Source organism: Phalacrocorax carbo, chromosome 10 (assembly GCF_963921805.1).
Source record: "Phalacrocorax carbo chromosome 10, bPhaCar2.1, whole genome shotgun sequence".
Lineage (NCBI taxonomy): Eukaryota > Metazoa > Chordata > Aves > Suliformes > Phalacrocoracidae > Phalacrocorax > Phalacrocorax carbo.
The window spans coordinates 8,102,858-8,119,491 of NC_087522.1; the positions used below are offsets into that span (position 1 = coordinate 8,102,858).

Below are 16,634 nucleotides of genomic sequence, written 5' to 3' on the forward strand. Positions count from 1 at the left end.
AACAGCTGTTTTCTGCACACAGAGTCAGTGACGGTGACATCGCTCCGTAGTTACTCAGAGCCAAGGCATCAGAGACTGCTGCTTTGTTTCGTGCGCATGCATCGTGCACTGTACAAACTGGATGCACATGGTTGAAGACCTGAGTTAGGTAAGAGACATTTCCCAAAAGCAGAAAAGAAAGAACCACTTCTATACACTTGACACCTAAATAACCTCAGGGTCAAGCAAACCATCTCATCTGGATTCAAGGACACTGGTTTAGAATGAAGCTTTCTACAGTCCTTATATTCTATTTATAAAGAAGGGAGCTTGCAAAGTTAGCTTTCTCTGAGATATAGGTTAAGAATTGAATATCAATTCCAAGCTACTCTTTTTTTCCTTCCTTTTTTTGGAGCAAGGCTATCAGAGCTTCTATACTTCAAGATGAAAAATCTGTTTTATTTTGATATGTTTCAGTATAGATTCAGAAATTAATATTTAAGTATAAAAGTTAAACAACATAACTAAAACCACAAATTCAAAACCAGTTAAAATAAATATTTCAAGTAAAGCTATTTTATTTGAGTAACTATTCCGGTATTGTCACAATAAGAAGTGGTAGAACTGATCTGACACTTTTTAAATTTCCAATCTGCAGGAAGTCTTGATATTTCAGCTTTTCATTTCAGATTGGAATTTTGTTCTGAAAAAACAGAAGTTCCAATGAAAGAGAAGCTCTTATTCCTGAATATACTGGATTCACCTTTTCTTGGGTAAGCAATATGTGCCTGATTATTACATTGTTCTGCTTTTCCAAGGACCATATCTGACAGTAGGTGTACATTATTATACAGCCACCCTCAGGACTTCACCCTGACACAGAGGGAACTCTGAGCACCGCATAACCTCAGTTAGCACAACCTTGTGAAAAAGTACTCATTAAGTATCACAAGACAAATATGGGCAGCAGAACTCTGCACATGGTGCTTACCCATCCTCAGACAGGGAACAGACTAGAAATATCTGTAATGAAAGAGACGACACTGAGAATAAGGTTGGGTCTGTATATACATGTGCCATTCTTGCATTTAAGAGCTGCACTGTAAATACAGAGCTCAAAGCTGTGTAGGTGGTTACTGTTTTTCTGGTAAGTTGACTCACTCTTATGTCAACATTTCCAGAAAAGACCTCAACTCCAGCTCAATGAACTGCCACTGTGTATGAAGACATACATTGCACCAATTCCACAAAAAGGTAATTTCATTAAAGAATACACTGAAAAACAAATACAAACGATCAAGCATTTTCTATTAATTATAACCCATTGTAAACATATATCATGTTTTATTTCCTGGAGATTATTTAGTTTAGTAATTTGATGGCTGGATTTTTGCTACCATCCATTAGGTAGCGTATTCCTTTTAATAGGTTATTTACAGTCAGAAAAATTATCTCAGTCCTGGAATTTCACAAAGCTGTCTTGATCCTTTAATCCAGCTGATTTCTCCATGTTGTAAAGTTCTCTCTACCAGATGGACTCTGGTTTTTATTTATTCCTTTCTGCTGGGTTAAGGGTCACCCAGGCAAGACCATCCACTTGCTCCTTATGACATACAGGGAAGAAGAGGAGGTTCTGTGATATGAGGGGGGGCAATGGCTAAATCCCAGAGCAGATTTCCACAAAGCCTTATGAAGCATGTGACCAATGACTATTCTTACCCTGCCACTCTCACATGCAACAAATAATACCTTATTCGTTGAGTAGTGCTATCTATTTCACAGTTCCACATGTAAAATAAAGCACTGTGCAGGCAGGTAGCTCTTCAGCATAGAGCAACCTGACATTTTAGGAGCAGGTTTCTAAAGAGAAGCAGGAAAATCAACCTCCAGAAGGCAACCCGTCTTTATGATTAAAAAGAATTTTGGTCAGTATTTGTGTCTGTACTACCTCAATTGTAAGAACTGCGTCTGTGTAGAGAACTGCAAGTGCTGCAGTTTAATCATCTCAAAAAACCCACAGGTCAAAACACGCCTGGTTAAGTAAAGTGGGGTAAAACATAAAATATCCTTCACCCATTTCCTTTGGTCAGCCCCGGAAACAAACCAGCAGCAAGAGCTATAACATCCACATGCCACTTCCTCTCTCGCAGGTTTCACTGTCAGCTCCCCTGACCACACAAAGAACCACCACATTATGTACATACATCTATTTAAGTCTATCTTTGGAAATAATAAACTAGAACTCAGTTGATAGTTTGTTCCTCACAAACACCATAATTAGGCTAAGGCATATTTCCTGGCATTGACAGATGAAGTACATGGCGTGTCTGAAAGCAATAGCTGCAAAACAATCATGGTCACAGTTTACAAAAAGTACCTCAGAGGAAAATGACATTGATGGCTACCAAATGAAACGATACAGACCTGATTTGTCTCTCAGCTGGAAACATTTAACAGGAGAAGTGAGTGGATTTTTAACTAGAGTCTCCATTTGTGACAAACAGGAGGGAGAAGTGGGAATATAACACTAGTTCAAGAAGACAACATACCAAAAGCTACTGGTGCAAAGCAGTGATACAGTAACAAAAAAAAACAGAAGAGCAGTAAACAACCCCTCCCCCCAGATGATATATTAAGAGTGTGGTAGGCCTGAAATTCCTTTACAGAAGTCACAAAAATAAAGCCTTTCAAGAAAACTTGCCCACTGCTTGCCATATTTCCACAAGGGAAGCATCTCTTTGTACATATGGGTTTGGAATGGAGACAGAATTTCTTCATTACTTTGAGATTAAGAAAACAAAAGGGTCAATTTATAAGTTTGGTAGAATAATTAATAGAAACTTTCTAAGTAAGTTTGTCATATTGGAAATACTACTGCCCAGTGATTTTCTTTCTTTAGTTTTGCACAAGCATATCTGGGAGTCAAATAATGACGATTTCTACTGGAAACCAGTGGGCCTTGGATCAGGTACCTATATCAACCACGTAGGCAGACCTTGGCCCCGTGCTCAGGGAGCAGAAGACAGCAATGCTCAGCTGTCCCTACCCAACAAGGTACATACACAGATCTCACTCAGGGACAACGCCAATGACTCTACAGGAAAATATACATACTAATGTGTGTTGAGACAAGAGCTTAAACGGATTATGGACTTCAAGACAACAGTCTCATATTGACTTCTCTCTAACACAAAGTTCTGCTTCTCTGCCTGATAGATTTACCCCGTGGTGTTCACAGGATTGGTCCCTCCTTCTAGTGGCTACACAGTTAGTAAGTCAATAGGCTGATCTGTTTAAGGAAAATTAAGTAAAGTAGCATAAGCAGGAATACTTTGGAAGGAAAAAATTCTTCATCTTCCGAAACAATGTCAGTACTTCAGTTAACCATGTGAGATATGAATGACAAAGGGCAAAACCATCCAAAGAAAAGTAGTGCATGCACAAGATGTCATTCTGCAGAACACTCACTCATCCTTTTTACTTCAGAAGCTCAAAGCAGCAATTGGTTACCAATGCATCAAAAGCATTTTCATTACATTCAAAAATCAAATCAAAATCAGGCCTAAAACACCAAGCCTTCCAGATTGCAGGCGGTCATTCTCACTCTCTTGCTTTCAAAGACATTTGCTGTTAGCTAAATATTAAATTATTGGGATTTAAGTATAAAGCCAAGCCCCACATATAAATGCTATAAGAAGTGAGCTGAAAGACTTTTTTCTGCTCCTGAAGGATTAGAAGATATTGTTGCATGCCATTTCAAGCCATTTCCCAGAAACGTGTTGTGATGTCCACCAAATCCATTTTCTTCCACAACTTTTTCCTTTCGTACAACGGCTAAGCATCCTAGTGTGCTTTTTGACAGTACTTTTTTCTGTTATTTTTTAAACACACATTTCATTTATCATCCTTAATCTTATACCCTGCTTAGGTGGGTAGACTTGTAAAACTTTCATAGGCACCAGAGCATGTGGCCTTAGCTCCCTTTGGCCTAGCTAAATTGAGCTAAGCCCCAGGGACTTCCAAGGAGGACAAGGAAACGTGGCTCTTAGGTAATCAAAATCTAGATTTACAAAGGTATTTAAGTACATGCTAGAATCATTAAAAGCACCTTGTCTCCTATTTAAAGTTCAGTGACACGTCTCGTTACTCATACAGTGTACCTCAGTAAGGCAATCTCCTCCCCACAGGTCCAGAAAGCGCCCCAGCGCCAAGAACAGCTATGCTAGAGCGAGGTTAAAAGTCCAGCCAGACACAGTTGTGAAAGATGCCCTTACTCACCTCGAGGAGTGATTGCTCGTGCATACAGTCCCAGCACAGGTACGTGAGCAAGGTACTCGCCAGTGTAAAACACTCACAGCCTCGTGGCTGGCGCTGGCTGCAGAGCCCGGGGGGACTGGCTGAGGCCACCCGCACATACAGTGTCAGACCAAGGTCGACATTGCGGGAGACTTGACTCAGCCTTTGGTGAAAGAGCGGCCTCTTAATTCATGTTGAAGGCTGCTAAAGGTCACCAACACAAGACTTCTGCTTTAAACCTCTCACAGAGCAAAGAGTATCTTGTTCCCTTGCTCGGTGCCCACAAGGCCCAGGAATCACAGCAAGTGAAGCCGACGTACAAACAAGCAGGCAGCTGGTTTCAACTTTACACTAACTGTGGGGAACGTCACTAGCAATTAAATGGCATAGCTCATTTCTCAGGATAACTAAGGGCTTGACAACAAATTTTGAGTTGGGAAACTCTGACCAGTAGTAAAGAATTCTGAAGAAGAATCATTTGCAATAACAAAAATGAGACAAAGACACAAGCAGTTTCAGCCTGGGAAGGCAGAGAGCTTAGCAATCTGACAGAAAAATACAGATGTTGCTTCCTTCTTTCAGTAGGAAAATAATACTCTTCTTAAATATGCCCCAGAATTTCTGCTTTAAAATCCTCAAATAACCATAGTTAAAATGTTCCTCTCCAAAAATCTGACACTGAGCAAGGCAAAATTGTTCTTGCTCAGGGTAAGAAGAAAAGAAAGACGGGGGGGGGGGGGGGGGGGGGGGGGGGAGAGAAAGGGGGGAGAAAGAGAAGGGGGAGAGAAAGAGAAAGAGGGGGGAGAAGAAAGAAAGAGGGGGGAGAAGAGAGATATAAATTACCAAAAGGGGAAGTTAGCTTTTCAGATTAGATACAGATCTATCCAAAAGCCCATTTATGTCAGAGAGTAGATGTGTAGGAGAGAAAGGTAAGCATAGAGTGAAAGAACCCCACAGGAAAACCCCCACCCACCTTTGCAACCTGCACATAGTACAGATAGAAATACAACCCTGAGAACATATAGATACTTGCTTTTCCCAATAAGAAAGTCTTATTGACCAATTTTTAGTCAGTCTACAGATATATGGAAAGCTCATAATACTGTTTATCTTCATATTACATATAAACTTTATCGTATATAAACATTTGATAAACATCAAGAAGAAAAACAAACAGCAGAGCCAGGCAGTAACTCACAGGAAAGACACACAGTAATAGTATGTCAACACTGGCAGAGTCCGAAGCCTGGCCCACCTGACTCGCATCTAAGCAAGGCACCTGGGCAGTGCCAAACAGGCCTGGGATTTAGGATTTTTGCAGGTCTGGTGGGAACGTAAGGAAAAAGGAAAGTGTAAGGAAATCTCCCAAACCACTGATATCCTACGTGACATTTAACAGCAAATCTTAAGCATTCATCTGAAAGCAACCAAAAACTTGGGAAAGGCAACCAAACTTATACTACTACCATCTTTCATATGCTCACATCATACAGACACATTTGTGGACTGAGTCTGTAAATGACACAGGAGCCAGGAGCATCCTTCCTATACTCTTAAGGCTGGGCCACAGAGAAAAGGTTTGGCCTCAGAGCACCACCACTGACTGCAGTGCTTTGAACAAGAGGCCAGTCTGATCCGGTCAGGGGACTGACACTTCTGTCATGCTCATATGCCCCCCAAATCACATTAAGTTGATTTTAGGTGCAGTGGTTTGCACCTTCAGAGACTGGAAAACTATACGTACATTCTGAACTCCTAGAAATTCAAACTATCACCACTGCAATCTGAAGGCACAACCCACCACACTTATTCACATAAGCAAACCCTTACTTCCACAGCTTGCCCCAAAGGAGTAAGTAATGACAGAAGACGACAGGCCTGAGCCTTAGACCATGCATAGCCCTAGCTGAGACAGCTTTTAATTTCTCAGGTGTCACAAGGGTGAAAAGAAATCCCTTTCAAGCAGACAAGAAGCAGAAGGTTGTAAACTGTTCTGTTACACAACTACAATCAACACACATCAGATGTGTGAAGCAGAGTGGCACTTCTCATAACAATTAGCCCATCGGTGACTGCAAATATTGCGATTGCCAGAAACAGGAACAATAGTGAGTCAGAGCTTCTACTGCTGTGTATTGGCAGCTGGCACTCCTAGTGCAAACTGGCAGACATAGCAATATGCTCTCAAACTTCTAGCTGTGCGTGGTAGTCACTCTTACCTCCTTTGGGGCTTTTACCTACTCAGGGCCATGGAGTACCTGGCTGGTCAGATACATGTACCACCAAGCTCTGCTGACAGACAGGAAGGATATCCAGATATATGATGCTTCCTGGATCTCCCACAGTGCAAGTCAGAATCCCATCAGAGTGAAGAGTATCAGGACTGTTTATAAGTTGGATGCGACTGCCACAGGACAGACAAGGAGGACTGTGGATTAAATCCTGCCACTATTCCAAGTGCCAGCACTAAACATGTGCTTCACTGGGGATAAGGCTAACCTTCAGGCCTTCTTTAATTCTCTCCTGCTGGGAGATTATATTAAAGAAAAGATGCCCTCTAGTTTCTTCCTTTCCGCCCTGAACACCAATGGGACAAAGAGAAAGGCTGAGGCACAGATCAGGAAATCTTTGGTCTGTTATTCCATTCCATTTTGTGAGTTCCTCTTGTTGCAGAATTACTTTTCAGTTCTCTAAAATTATGAATAGCACCATACTAAGGCCTGGATTTGCAGAAGCATTGAGCATCCACAACTTGGGTGAGATCTTTGAAAACAATAGTGAAATTTGGTAATGGGCTGCAACATTTTGACAAGGCTGTCAAAACTAATGAGCTAGGTCTGTAGGTTCTTGTGTCTTGCATTTTGCTTCAGCTGAACCAATGATTTTACCTCCCAAACAAAATTCCTCTTCCTCCTCCTACCCTCTCCCCATGAACGGTTCCCTACTGAAAGGAGTTTTGAATATCAAGACCTCACACTAAGTCCTGAACCTTCAGGTGAACCTGGAAGCATTTGGACCCAGTCACTTTGCAGAATGGTATGAAAGAAGTCACCCAGAAACTGGTGGTGTTACCAAGAGAGTGCTGGCCCATTTGCTACTTTTCATTCTTTCTATCCTTCAGCCTCAACAAATTTTTCATTTCTTTCCTTTCCTTCCACTTTCCCACATTAGCAGAGAACTACACATTTCAAGACCATATGGGCATTTAGTGCAACCACTGATTTCAAAGAAGCTAGTATGACTTGCTAGCTGGTACAACATGCTTTACACCCTCTTTTTAAGTATCTGGCACACCAGGGAGTGCTCAATGCTGGGAATCTGATTCACTAAGACGCTGCTTCTCATTTGAGAGAAAGGAACAATGACAACCTTATGAGAAGATTTTGTTTCTTTATCTTCTGTTTATGTGCTTTCCACAAAGGGAAGAGCCTTGCATTCTCAGACAGTTCAAGGCTAATGACTGCTACTGCTTTGCATTATTCAACAGGAAGTACACAATTAGATTCTTATGTTCAATTTGGTGTTCACATTAGCATCGGGTTATCATAAAATATAATTATGTGAAGTTGTAAATATTAAATGCTCATCTTTTCTTTGCTGAAAACCGAGGGCAACACCAGCATTTCAGAAGAAGGGTCGCAGCTCCCTAACAAAGCACAACAAAATTTCTGCTTAAGCAAGTTCTCAGGGCACGTTCCCATGGGGGGAGCTAAAAAAATATCTATAAGGCCTGATGAAAAAGGACTGCAAAAGGCTACCTTTGAGCACTGAGGAACAGCAGAGTAGCACACAGTATGGCAAACGTTGTAACAACACAGGTATTTCCTAGCAAGTGAGTGTGAGGACAAGATGAGGAAGGAGCCTTTGCCCTTTAAAGACCACCCTGGGCCAGAGACAGGCATCCAATGCCTTTTCACTCAGCTCCACTCAGTAATCCTTGTCAGCCCACATCATAGTTTTGTAACTCAGGTTGTCCACCTGTGAAATGGGTGACACAGTGACACTGCTCCTGCTTGAAAACACTGTGAGTCTGGCTACTGAAAGGTGAAGAGAAGAGCAAGGCCTTAACAGCTCTTCACAGGTCTGGGTTTTATGGGTCTGGCCAGACAGCCTGCCTGCTCTCACGCGTGACTCCGATTGCATCTCCTTGCTGTCTGCTACCCTCCCTGGTAATTAAGCAGCATCTACCTCCCCCTTGTGGTCCACCGCAAAGTGCAGCCCAGCAACACAAGCTGATCCTCTTGAGTCTCACTCCCTTGCAAAGGACACCTAATCATATCAACATTGCCATAAACTGGTTAGGCTCCAAAGAACTGCACTTGCAAGAGCACATTTCCCTTTGGCTCACTGTCTCCTTGTCATGCATTGCCCTGCTGAAGTCCTATGAAGTGCTATGAAGGGGTAGATAAAGCTGTGCCATGTAATGCTAACGGCTTTAACACAGCATAGTCCGATGTTAATGGCTTCCTATAGGTCTAATTCATTACAACAAATTGGCACATGGAGTCTTTATTATAAGGCTCCTATCCCAGAATAACTAAAGGTAACTTCAGACTTAAAGAGTGGAGCTTCAGGGAGCAAGCCTCTCCACAGGGAAATCACACCTGAGGTCCAACAAGAGACCCTACTGATTTTCTCAGTGCACTCAGGCAGTGACTGCAGACCCAGCCATCAGTGCAGACTGAATTGCTCATCATTCCAGCCCTCACATCAGGACACCCTGCAAAGCCTGCAGGAAGCTGTTGATTGCTATGAAACCATTGGGACTTTTGTCAATTTGCAGCAAAGCTTTCTGCTTATCGAGTGCAGAAACAAGACAGGGACAAGAAGGGAAAGAAGAGAAGACCGGAGATGTGTAATGCCCTTCAACTCCATTGCTAGGAAATAGCCCCAGTCAGGAATTATTAGAGGGACTATTACAGGTCTGAGATGGCTCATTAACCAAAAGTGCATGGGTCTGAGTCTCCTTTCTCCTCAGATCTCCTTTCCAAGTTATTCTATTTGTCCACTTGTTGAAAAGCAACACCACGCTGTCTTCATGCTCTGCTAATGGTGGTGTCCATGTTCCCCTCAGGGACTGCAGTCACTCAGAAAAAAGGAACAGGAAAAAAGCTTCAGGAATGGTCCTGTCCGTATTCTAGTGCTAGGCTTATTGAATTTAAAAAAATGAAAGGTTTTCCCCCACCCCCATCCCAAAGAGTCTTTTAAAGGTAGTCCCACAAAGGCAGATGGATAATATGGAAGTATATCTTTCTTTCTGTGCTGTCTGGAGCAGTGTTTCATAAAATAGTAGATATAGGGTCTTTTTCTGAAGGGCGGTAAGGAATTCTGTTGATACCTTTTTACCTTGCTTTTCAGATGGCTTTTTAGCCTGTAACTACCCCTGTACTGCTGGGACTAAACTTCTGCAGATATGTGAGCTAGTTTAAAGGCAGCTTAGACAACATCTGCGCTACCGTAGCAGTATTATCATAAGACACAGAAGACATTTTAAATTACCTCCAGGCTTTCCCATACCAGGGCAGCTAATTACAAAGAGACCCTGAAATTAAATCAAGTCTAAGGATCTCCCAAATAAAAGCCTTCAGAAAAGAAAGTAGCAGTAAGTACATTTTCTCTTTTCAGTGCAAATGGCCACTGTTACGGATAAAGCATTATCCCACACCCAGGAGAACCACACTACACCTGTCCTTGCTTTCTTTCTTTTACAGATGCAGACATTCTTGTAATATGAAGGCACAGATGTTCCTAGAAGTATGTGATTTTTGTGCAGATGATGCCCCTCAAAAAAAACAAAACCCCAAAGAAGCCTTCCCCAAAAGACTCCTGAAATATAATCTCAGAAGGATGCATATTATATTGTAAATACTTTTTCTTTGATACACACAATGGCTAAAGGCCTCCCAGAAGCGATATGCATTTCACCTAGTCTGTCAGCCAACTTTGTACATGGAAGAACATGACTTCATATCTGGGACCAAACCATTTCCATTTTTGCTTTGATAAATTCCTTCTGCCTTTTACCAGGATGAAAACTAAGCATAGCAGTAACTACAACCACACATGATTAGTCTCATAATTACCAGCATGTAGGTAGAGGGACCAACCCACAGTTTATTTAAACCAAAGCAAAACAGTCTGTGTTCATTTCAGTGGAATTGGAACCAGCTTAGGTATCCTATTTGGACAGCAGGTCTCAAATTTATGAGACAAAAAACCTGCTACTTATTTTCTGTCATTTCCCAAATCATCTCCGATATTAGTCTACGGACAGCAAATCAAAACGGATACTATGAAAGTTTCCATTTTAAGTGCTTTTAGAGAAGGGGCTAGAATCTTCCCTCTAACACATTCACCACAGATAGGACAGTCACTGCTGCCCGGGGTGCATGGACACAAGTCATCAGCTGCTCTGAGACCTAGAAAGGCTTAGCTGAGGGATCTGAGAAATGGAAGGGTCTTGAGGTTTCCATTTCTTGAGGAAATGGAGGGTCTTGAGGTTTATAAGCAATTTGTCCACTTGCTATCAGGTGCCAAGAATGGAAGGGAACAAAATACGAAATAGAAACTCTGCCCCTTGGGATTCAGGACACGTCTACCCACCCCCATGATTTTGAGGCGTAGGTGAATGAGCACAGCTAAGAGGAGGATGACGGAGGAAGTTCCTCTCCATATACATCATTTACACAACACATTCCCACCGGTGTGTCACTCTGTGGATCCTACACAGTCAGAGCTTGTAAGCACCTCCTCACGAAGGACTCCGTCTCCTAATAATGACTAATAAAGCTCCTGAAGGCCATCTCCCATCACCAACCAGACTGCTAAATCCAGACCTGACTATAACATTTAAGTGCTTTCCACCTAGATAGCAGAGACCCAATGAGATGCATCTCCTGCTTTTTCTTTCTTTTGAAGCTAAAAACTTTGTGGGAATGAAGTCTTAGCAAAACCTAGTATAAAATCCTGCTCCTAATGAGGCAATGGGAGTTTTGCCATCAGCTCGCACTGGAGAACTGCCAGGATCTCATTTCTACTGCCTGACTCCAAGCACACTGAAATCCGTGGGAGCCCTTTGCTTATTCCAGTGTGTACAGCCTGAAGTCCCTAACAATTTGCTTTGTATTAATTGCCTTGTAGAGGCATGTTTGTGTTCACCTCTGAACAGCACGCAACAAATTGCAGAAGTCCTATTCTAGCAAATTTCTCCAAGGCTATTTAAAGAATGTTCTCTGATTTTCTTTTTGTTGTAAACTCCAGAAAAGAAGAGAGCCTAACAAATACTATATTCAAAATCCATATTTGCTCTTCACTATAAGAAACACTGAAAAACAATAAGAGTTCTTCATCATCTTTGATTAAGAAAAATGAGACCAGTTTTTTTTTTTCTTCTTTTCACCCAGGTCATTAAAGTATATTAAGCTGATTTTATTTGTTGGGCCATATTCCAGAAAGGACTTACTATTTAGATTGTTTTAAAATTTTCTCAGCCTTTGAATACTTAATATAGTTGAAAATAGTCTTTTTTGTTACCTATACCGCTCTCCCACTGCCTTCAGTGTTAGTTTACTAATAATTTTATAATTAAGATATTGGGCATTTGTAGATTCTGAAACCTCAATGCACCAAAGTGTTGATTCAGAAAATCTCTAAGAAAACAACTTCCAGAAAACCCTTATGTTAAAGTATACACTTAAAGAGTTCTCATAGAGAAGATTTTTTTTTTATTTAGCTCTTTATGAGATGAAATCTTGCTGTAGATATCAATGGATGGTTCAAGAACACTGCAGTAAGCATCCATGTTTTACTCACAGTGTTGGTTTCTCAGTGAAAATCTAAAAAAGTTGAGATAATACTTAGGCAAAAGCCTGTTGACCAGCTATAATATTGCCTATAGGCCCACTGACAGGAAGAAACCCCAGTAGTATTTTAATTAGTTATATGATTAAATATGCAAAGCAGACATTCTCATCAATTCAGTAATGAATGGCAAAATGGATGATAAGAGTGCATAGACACCAGTCTATTTTTCTATTACTCCAGCTTTTCTTTTTAAAACAGATAGGACAGACCAACTGATTAAAATCCCTTTAATTTCCTCTTCTTTTAATGGCAATTAAACTTCTCTAACATGAAGGGAACATAGGGAGAGGCACAAAGCAACAATGCAATACTAATTACCTAGCAAGGGAACAAGATGATAATGATTAACCATGAAATTTTCTATCTAGAATAAAAGGATTTTGAACGAAGGAGAATTTTGATTGGCCTCTGTGTTTGTGGCTTATTGATACAGACAGAAGGAGTCCTGCCCCAGCCACCCTGGGTGCAGAGATGCTGTTGTGGTACTGTTACACGATTCTAGCTTTTCACAAAACAGAATTCCTATTTTCTGGTTGGTTGTGCATCTGATCTGCATAATCGCTCCACAGCTATGCAAAGCTCCATGCTCGGAGCAGCTGACAGCAACATTTAATCCAAGGTCAGTGATTTCCTTTAATTATTGTAATTTTATTTTCTTTTTTTCAATCAGCCATACACTCCGCATGGTTCTCTGCTCTCCCTGCTGGAACAGTTATGTTTTCGCAGCTTACTTAAAACAAAATCTAAAAGCCCTACACCAACCCTGGGCAAGTACTCTTCAGCAAAAGACCCTAACTGTCCAAAAGGTGCACAGTAGAAAAAGTACATAGAAAGGAAGAAGACTTTAGCCAAACAGTTTTCCCATGGTTATCCTTTGTGCCTTGTCTACCAGCATCCCCAGTTTACCAGCTTTATGCAGTTGACTCAGAGGACTAAGAGCCAGGCTGCCTACTGCTGCAGAACTTACTAAAACAAAGAGGAACCCTCTAAGGTTTCCCTCGCATTCTTTCCTCTGAAAGAGCCCTTAATAGAGAAAAGCACTTGAGTTGCTATTCTAGAAGCTCTGCTTCTCTTAAACTCACAGCTTATGGTGTTCTCCCCTGAGAGCCATTCTCCTCCCAAAGCAGTCAGGATCCTCCGCACAGCAAACGGATAACATCGCATCATACCTTCCCTATTGCTGTGATTTTGTACCCACTTTATCACTGGCAGGGTTCCCGCCTGAGAGGTGACAGCAGATGGGACCTAGAGGGAGGTAAATGCATTTCCCAGCTCTATTACCTCCCATGTGGGCTCCCATTTGGAGACCCCAACACAGCCAGAGATGGGTGCTGTGAGAAGCGGCTCCCTTGTGCTCTACGTAAAAATTATCAGGGCTCCTGCAGAGGGGCACCATGCTGGGACAGGCAGAAGGAGAGAGTTTTCTCTCTTGGAGTTTATTCAACCTAACATACACTTATTATTTCCTCAACAGGAAGCCCCTTCCAGTTATCATTATAATAATACATGTCTCCATGGATACATAGCTTCCTTTATAATAATTCACCCATGAAAAGGCAAGAAAAACAGACAGCAGAGAAAGTACTAAGCTCTCTTCTTTTATTTTTGTTTCAGTCTCAGTGAATAGGAATTCACTTCATGTTTTAGGACTCATTAGGAGCCTAAAGACTGTAGCAGCTTTTAAAAAATTGGCCACTTAAATCTGAGTTGCAGTGACGTTACTGGTGAGACTGAGTAAAGATGGCCCTGCATAAGAATGAGCAAGTCCCTTCACAGAGTTAACCATGCAGCAAGCACAATGAGACAAACCAAAAAGGTTTATCTTGTGATCATAGCTCATGGACAATGCACTGTCTGTCCAAGTACCCCCACGTTTCTCCAGCTGGCAGGGATCCCAGTGCTGGAAGCAGGTAGTGTTTCAGTACTCCACAGGGCAGCAAATGCATGTTCAGCTAAGACAGGTAGCTTAGGTGGCCTGACACCATCGTCCTTCATTCTCCGGAATCCAAAGCTGGAGAAGAAATAGCCATGTATAATAGAAAACAACTCAAAATCTACTTAAATTTGCACTGACTGCAACCGAGTCAGAGGGTTGACCAGCCAATAAACCTGCTAGGGAAAGAAAGCCAATCATCCAGGAAAATCCACGCCTCCAGATGATGGATTTTTAAAATGCTTCCAGAACCTTTTCCCAGTCTGGCCCTGCAGTAAACTCTAGGCTTCTTGACTTGAGAGAGAACTTCCAACCCTTTTTCAAACTCTAACCAAGCCCATCTTCTAATACTTAACAAATATTCTCTCACTGAAGCTCTTCTAACCAGATGTTACAGCACAGGCACTTTGAAGTGGGAACCCTGTGAAGAACCAAAGGAGCAGGATGTAAAATAACATTATTTTATGTGAGGCAGGCACCAGAAAAGGCAGTCCTGCCCTCCCCCCAGGTTCCAGTTGTTTGTTCCCAGCTCCACTCCTTCGTCGTGCTGACAAATATCTGTGTGGCCATGTGGGGAAGTGGATCAGTGAACTTATCTGAATGAAAACAATGTAGTTCACCAAAGAGGGCAATTCTGGGATGGGAAAAAGTAGCCAGGGGCATAGGAAGGGTTGAACTGCTGCTCTTGGCAGTAATGTCTGCTTATGCTGGCTCAAAGTGCATGTGAAACTACACTTACTATCACTTAGAGAATTAATGGCATTGTTTCAGAAATGCTAGCTCCTCGGCAAAACCCCTCCGTCCCAACTGCTCCCCCACTGAATTAGCACAACAGTTATTCACTGAAAGCTAATCTGAAATATGCAGGTTCTTGAATGGTGCAAACCCTATGGTGAATTCAGGACCAGAAAGCAACGACAAGAAGGTAGGCGCTATATCATAAGGATAATTCTTTAATAAGGTTCAGTAAAAACTTTTAGCTGAAGGAGACAGATCAGCTTTGTTTCTACATGTGCATGTAGGACTGGGTGCAATACACACAGCTGGGTGGGCTGCAAAGTTCCTACTGTGTCACAAGAGCAAGAATTAATGTGGTGGTTACAGCCTTTCTGCTAGGCTTGTTTGCAAATTCATGTGATCTAGCTACACACTTCCACAGTGGTAAAGCAGAGATCTGTGCAAATGAAAGATCAGCTTCCAACAAAAGCCTGAGCAGAGCTAATGAGGGCTTTGATCCTACAATTGGATCCATGTGAACATGCTCCATCCATGCCCAGAGGTCTGTTACGCACAAAAGCAGTTGAACTTTCACCACAGGCAACCACTACAAGAGCTTGGGCTTCATCCAAATGGCCATCAGGAATCTCCATGGGTGTATGCTAGGGAAACAGTGTTTCTCATCTAAATTGATACATTTAGGTTAGTTTTTCAAACTGGGCAGACCAGGCAGGAACAAAAAAACCAAATTTTCCAATCCCAGTAAAGAAGGGAATGTGTGCTACTGAAACCAACCTGCACAGAACTGGACCAAGGATGGAGACTCATTTTTTGTTGATTTCCCATAACTTTCTCTTATTTAGCTAAACCAATATTAAGTGTTGTACAGTTGCTATCCATTCCCTTCAAATTTGAAATTCAAATATTACAAGTAGTCAGGGCTCAAGAGATTTCAGAGGATCCTATTGGACATGGACATGTCAAATCGAAACAATTTAGAAAATAACTTTATCTGAACCTGCGCATCTTTGAATGTGAAGACTAAATTTCAAAAAACTTAAATCACAGGACAGAACTTTCTGGGACTATATGCAACTCAATCAAACACATGACAGCAGTAGAAATGGATGCAAAAAATACCGATGGGGCAAGGAAAATTACTTAAGCATCATTGTGGAATAATCGCTGGAGGTGACTTAGAAATTAAACTTATATTTTTAGAAAAGGTACAGCAATGAAGAAGCTGTCAGGGTGAAGTGCAGCTGCTATGTGAGAAATCCATTCCACGGAAGTTCCCTAGTAACCATAGATGTCAGCAATGCCAGGAGAGCTTGGCGTACTGACTCTAAGAGGAGTTGTTCAGAGGGTGGAGTGGTGTGGAGGCATCACGGCCAGGCTCTGTGATAAATGGGAACTCGAGGTACCATGGAGCTGGTGCGCTGCACATTTGCTACCCTGGGCCAACAGTCTGTCATGCTTTTGACAAAGTGCTGTCCTTTTGGTGAGCTTTGCTCATTATATCATCATTATAATACCAAAACACACCTCCATCCCAAAAGTTACCCGCCCCTAAGGTGTGACCACCCCTCACTGGGCATGCGCTTTCAATTTCTTCTAGTCTATGCTTTTAAAAGCAAAGTGAGGAAATTTTACACCAATAATAATAAAGGTATGTATGACTAGAGTAACTCAGGCTCCACCTGAAAGATTAAAAAAATAGTACAAAATGTGTGAAGAGAAAGAGGGTGTTGGGGAAGATCCCATCATGTACCCCTCTGACTTCTGGGACCAGTAAACGGGCTGAGCCTCTCTTCTCCCTCACTGGGATGCCTTTGGGTAAGATTGG

The 16,634-nt window shown here is 41.8% G+C and overlaps 1 long non-coding RNA gene across 1 annotated transcript in view; it reads right to left on the bottom strand.

Moving 5' to 3' along the window:
* LOC135315117 (uncharacterized) overlaps window positions 1–16,634 on the bottom strand; it is an 88,242-nt gene that overhangs the window by 46,697 nt on the left and 24,911 nt on the right. The window lies entirely within an intron of this gene.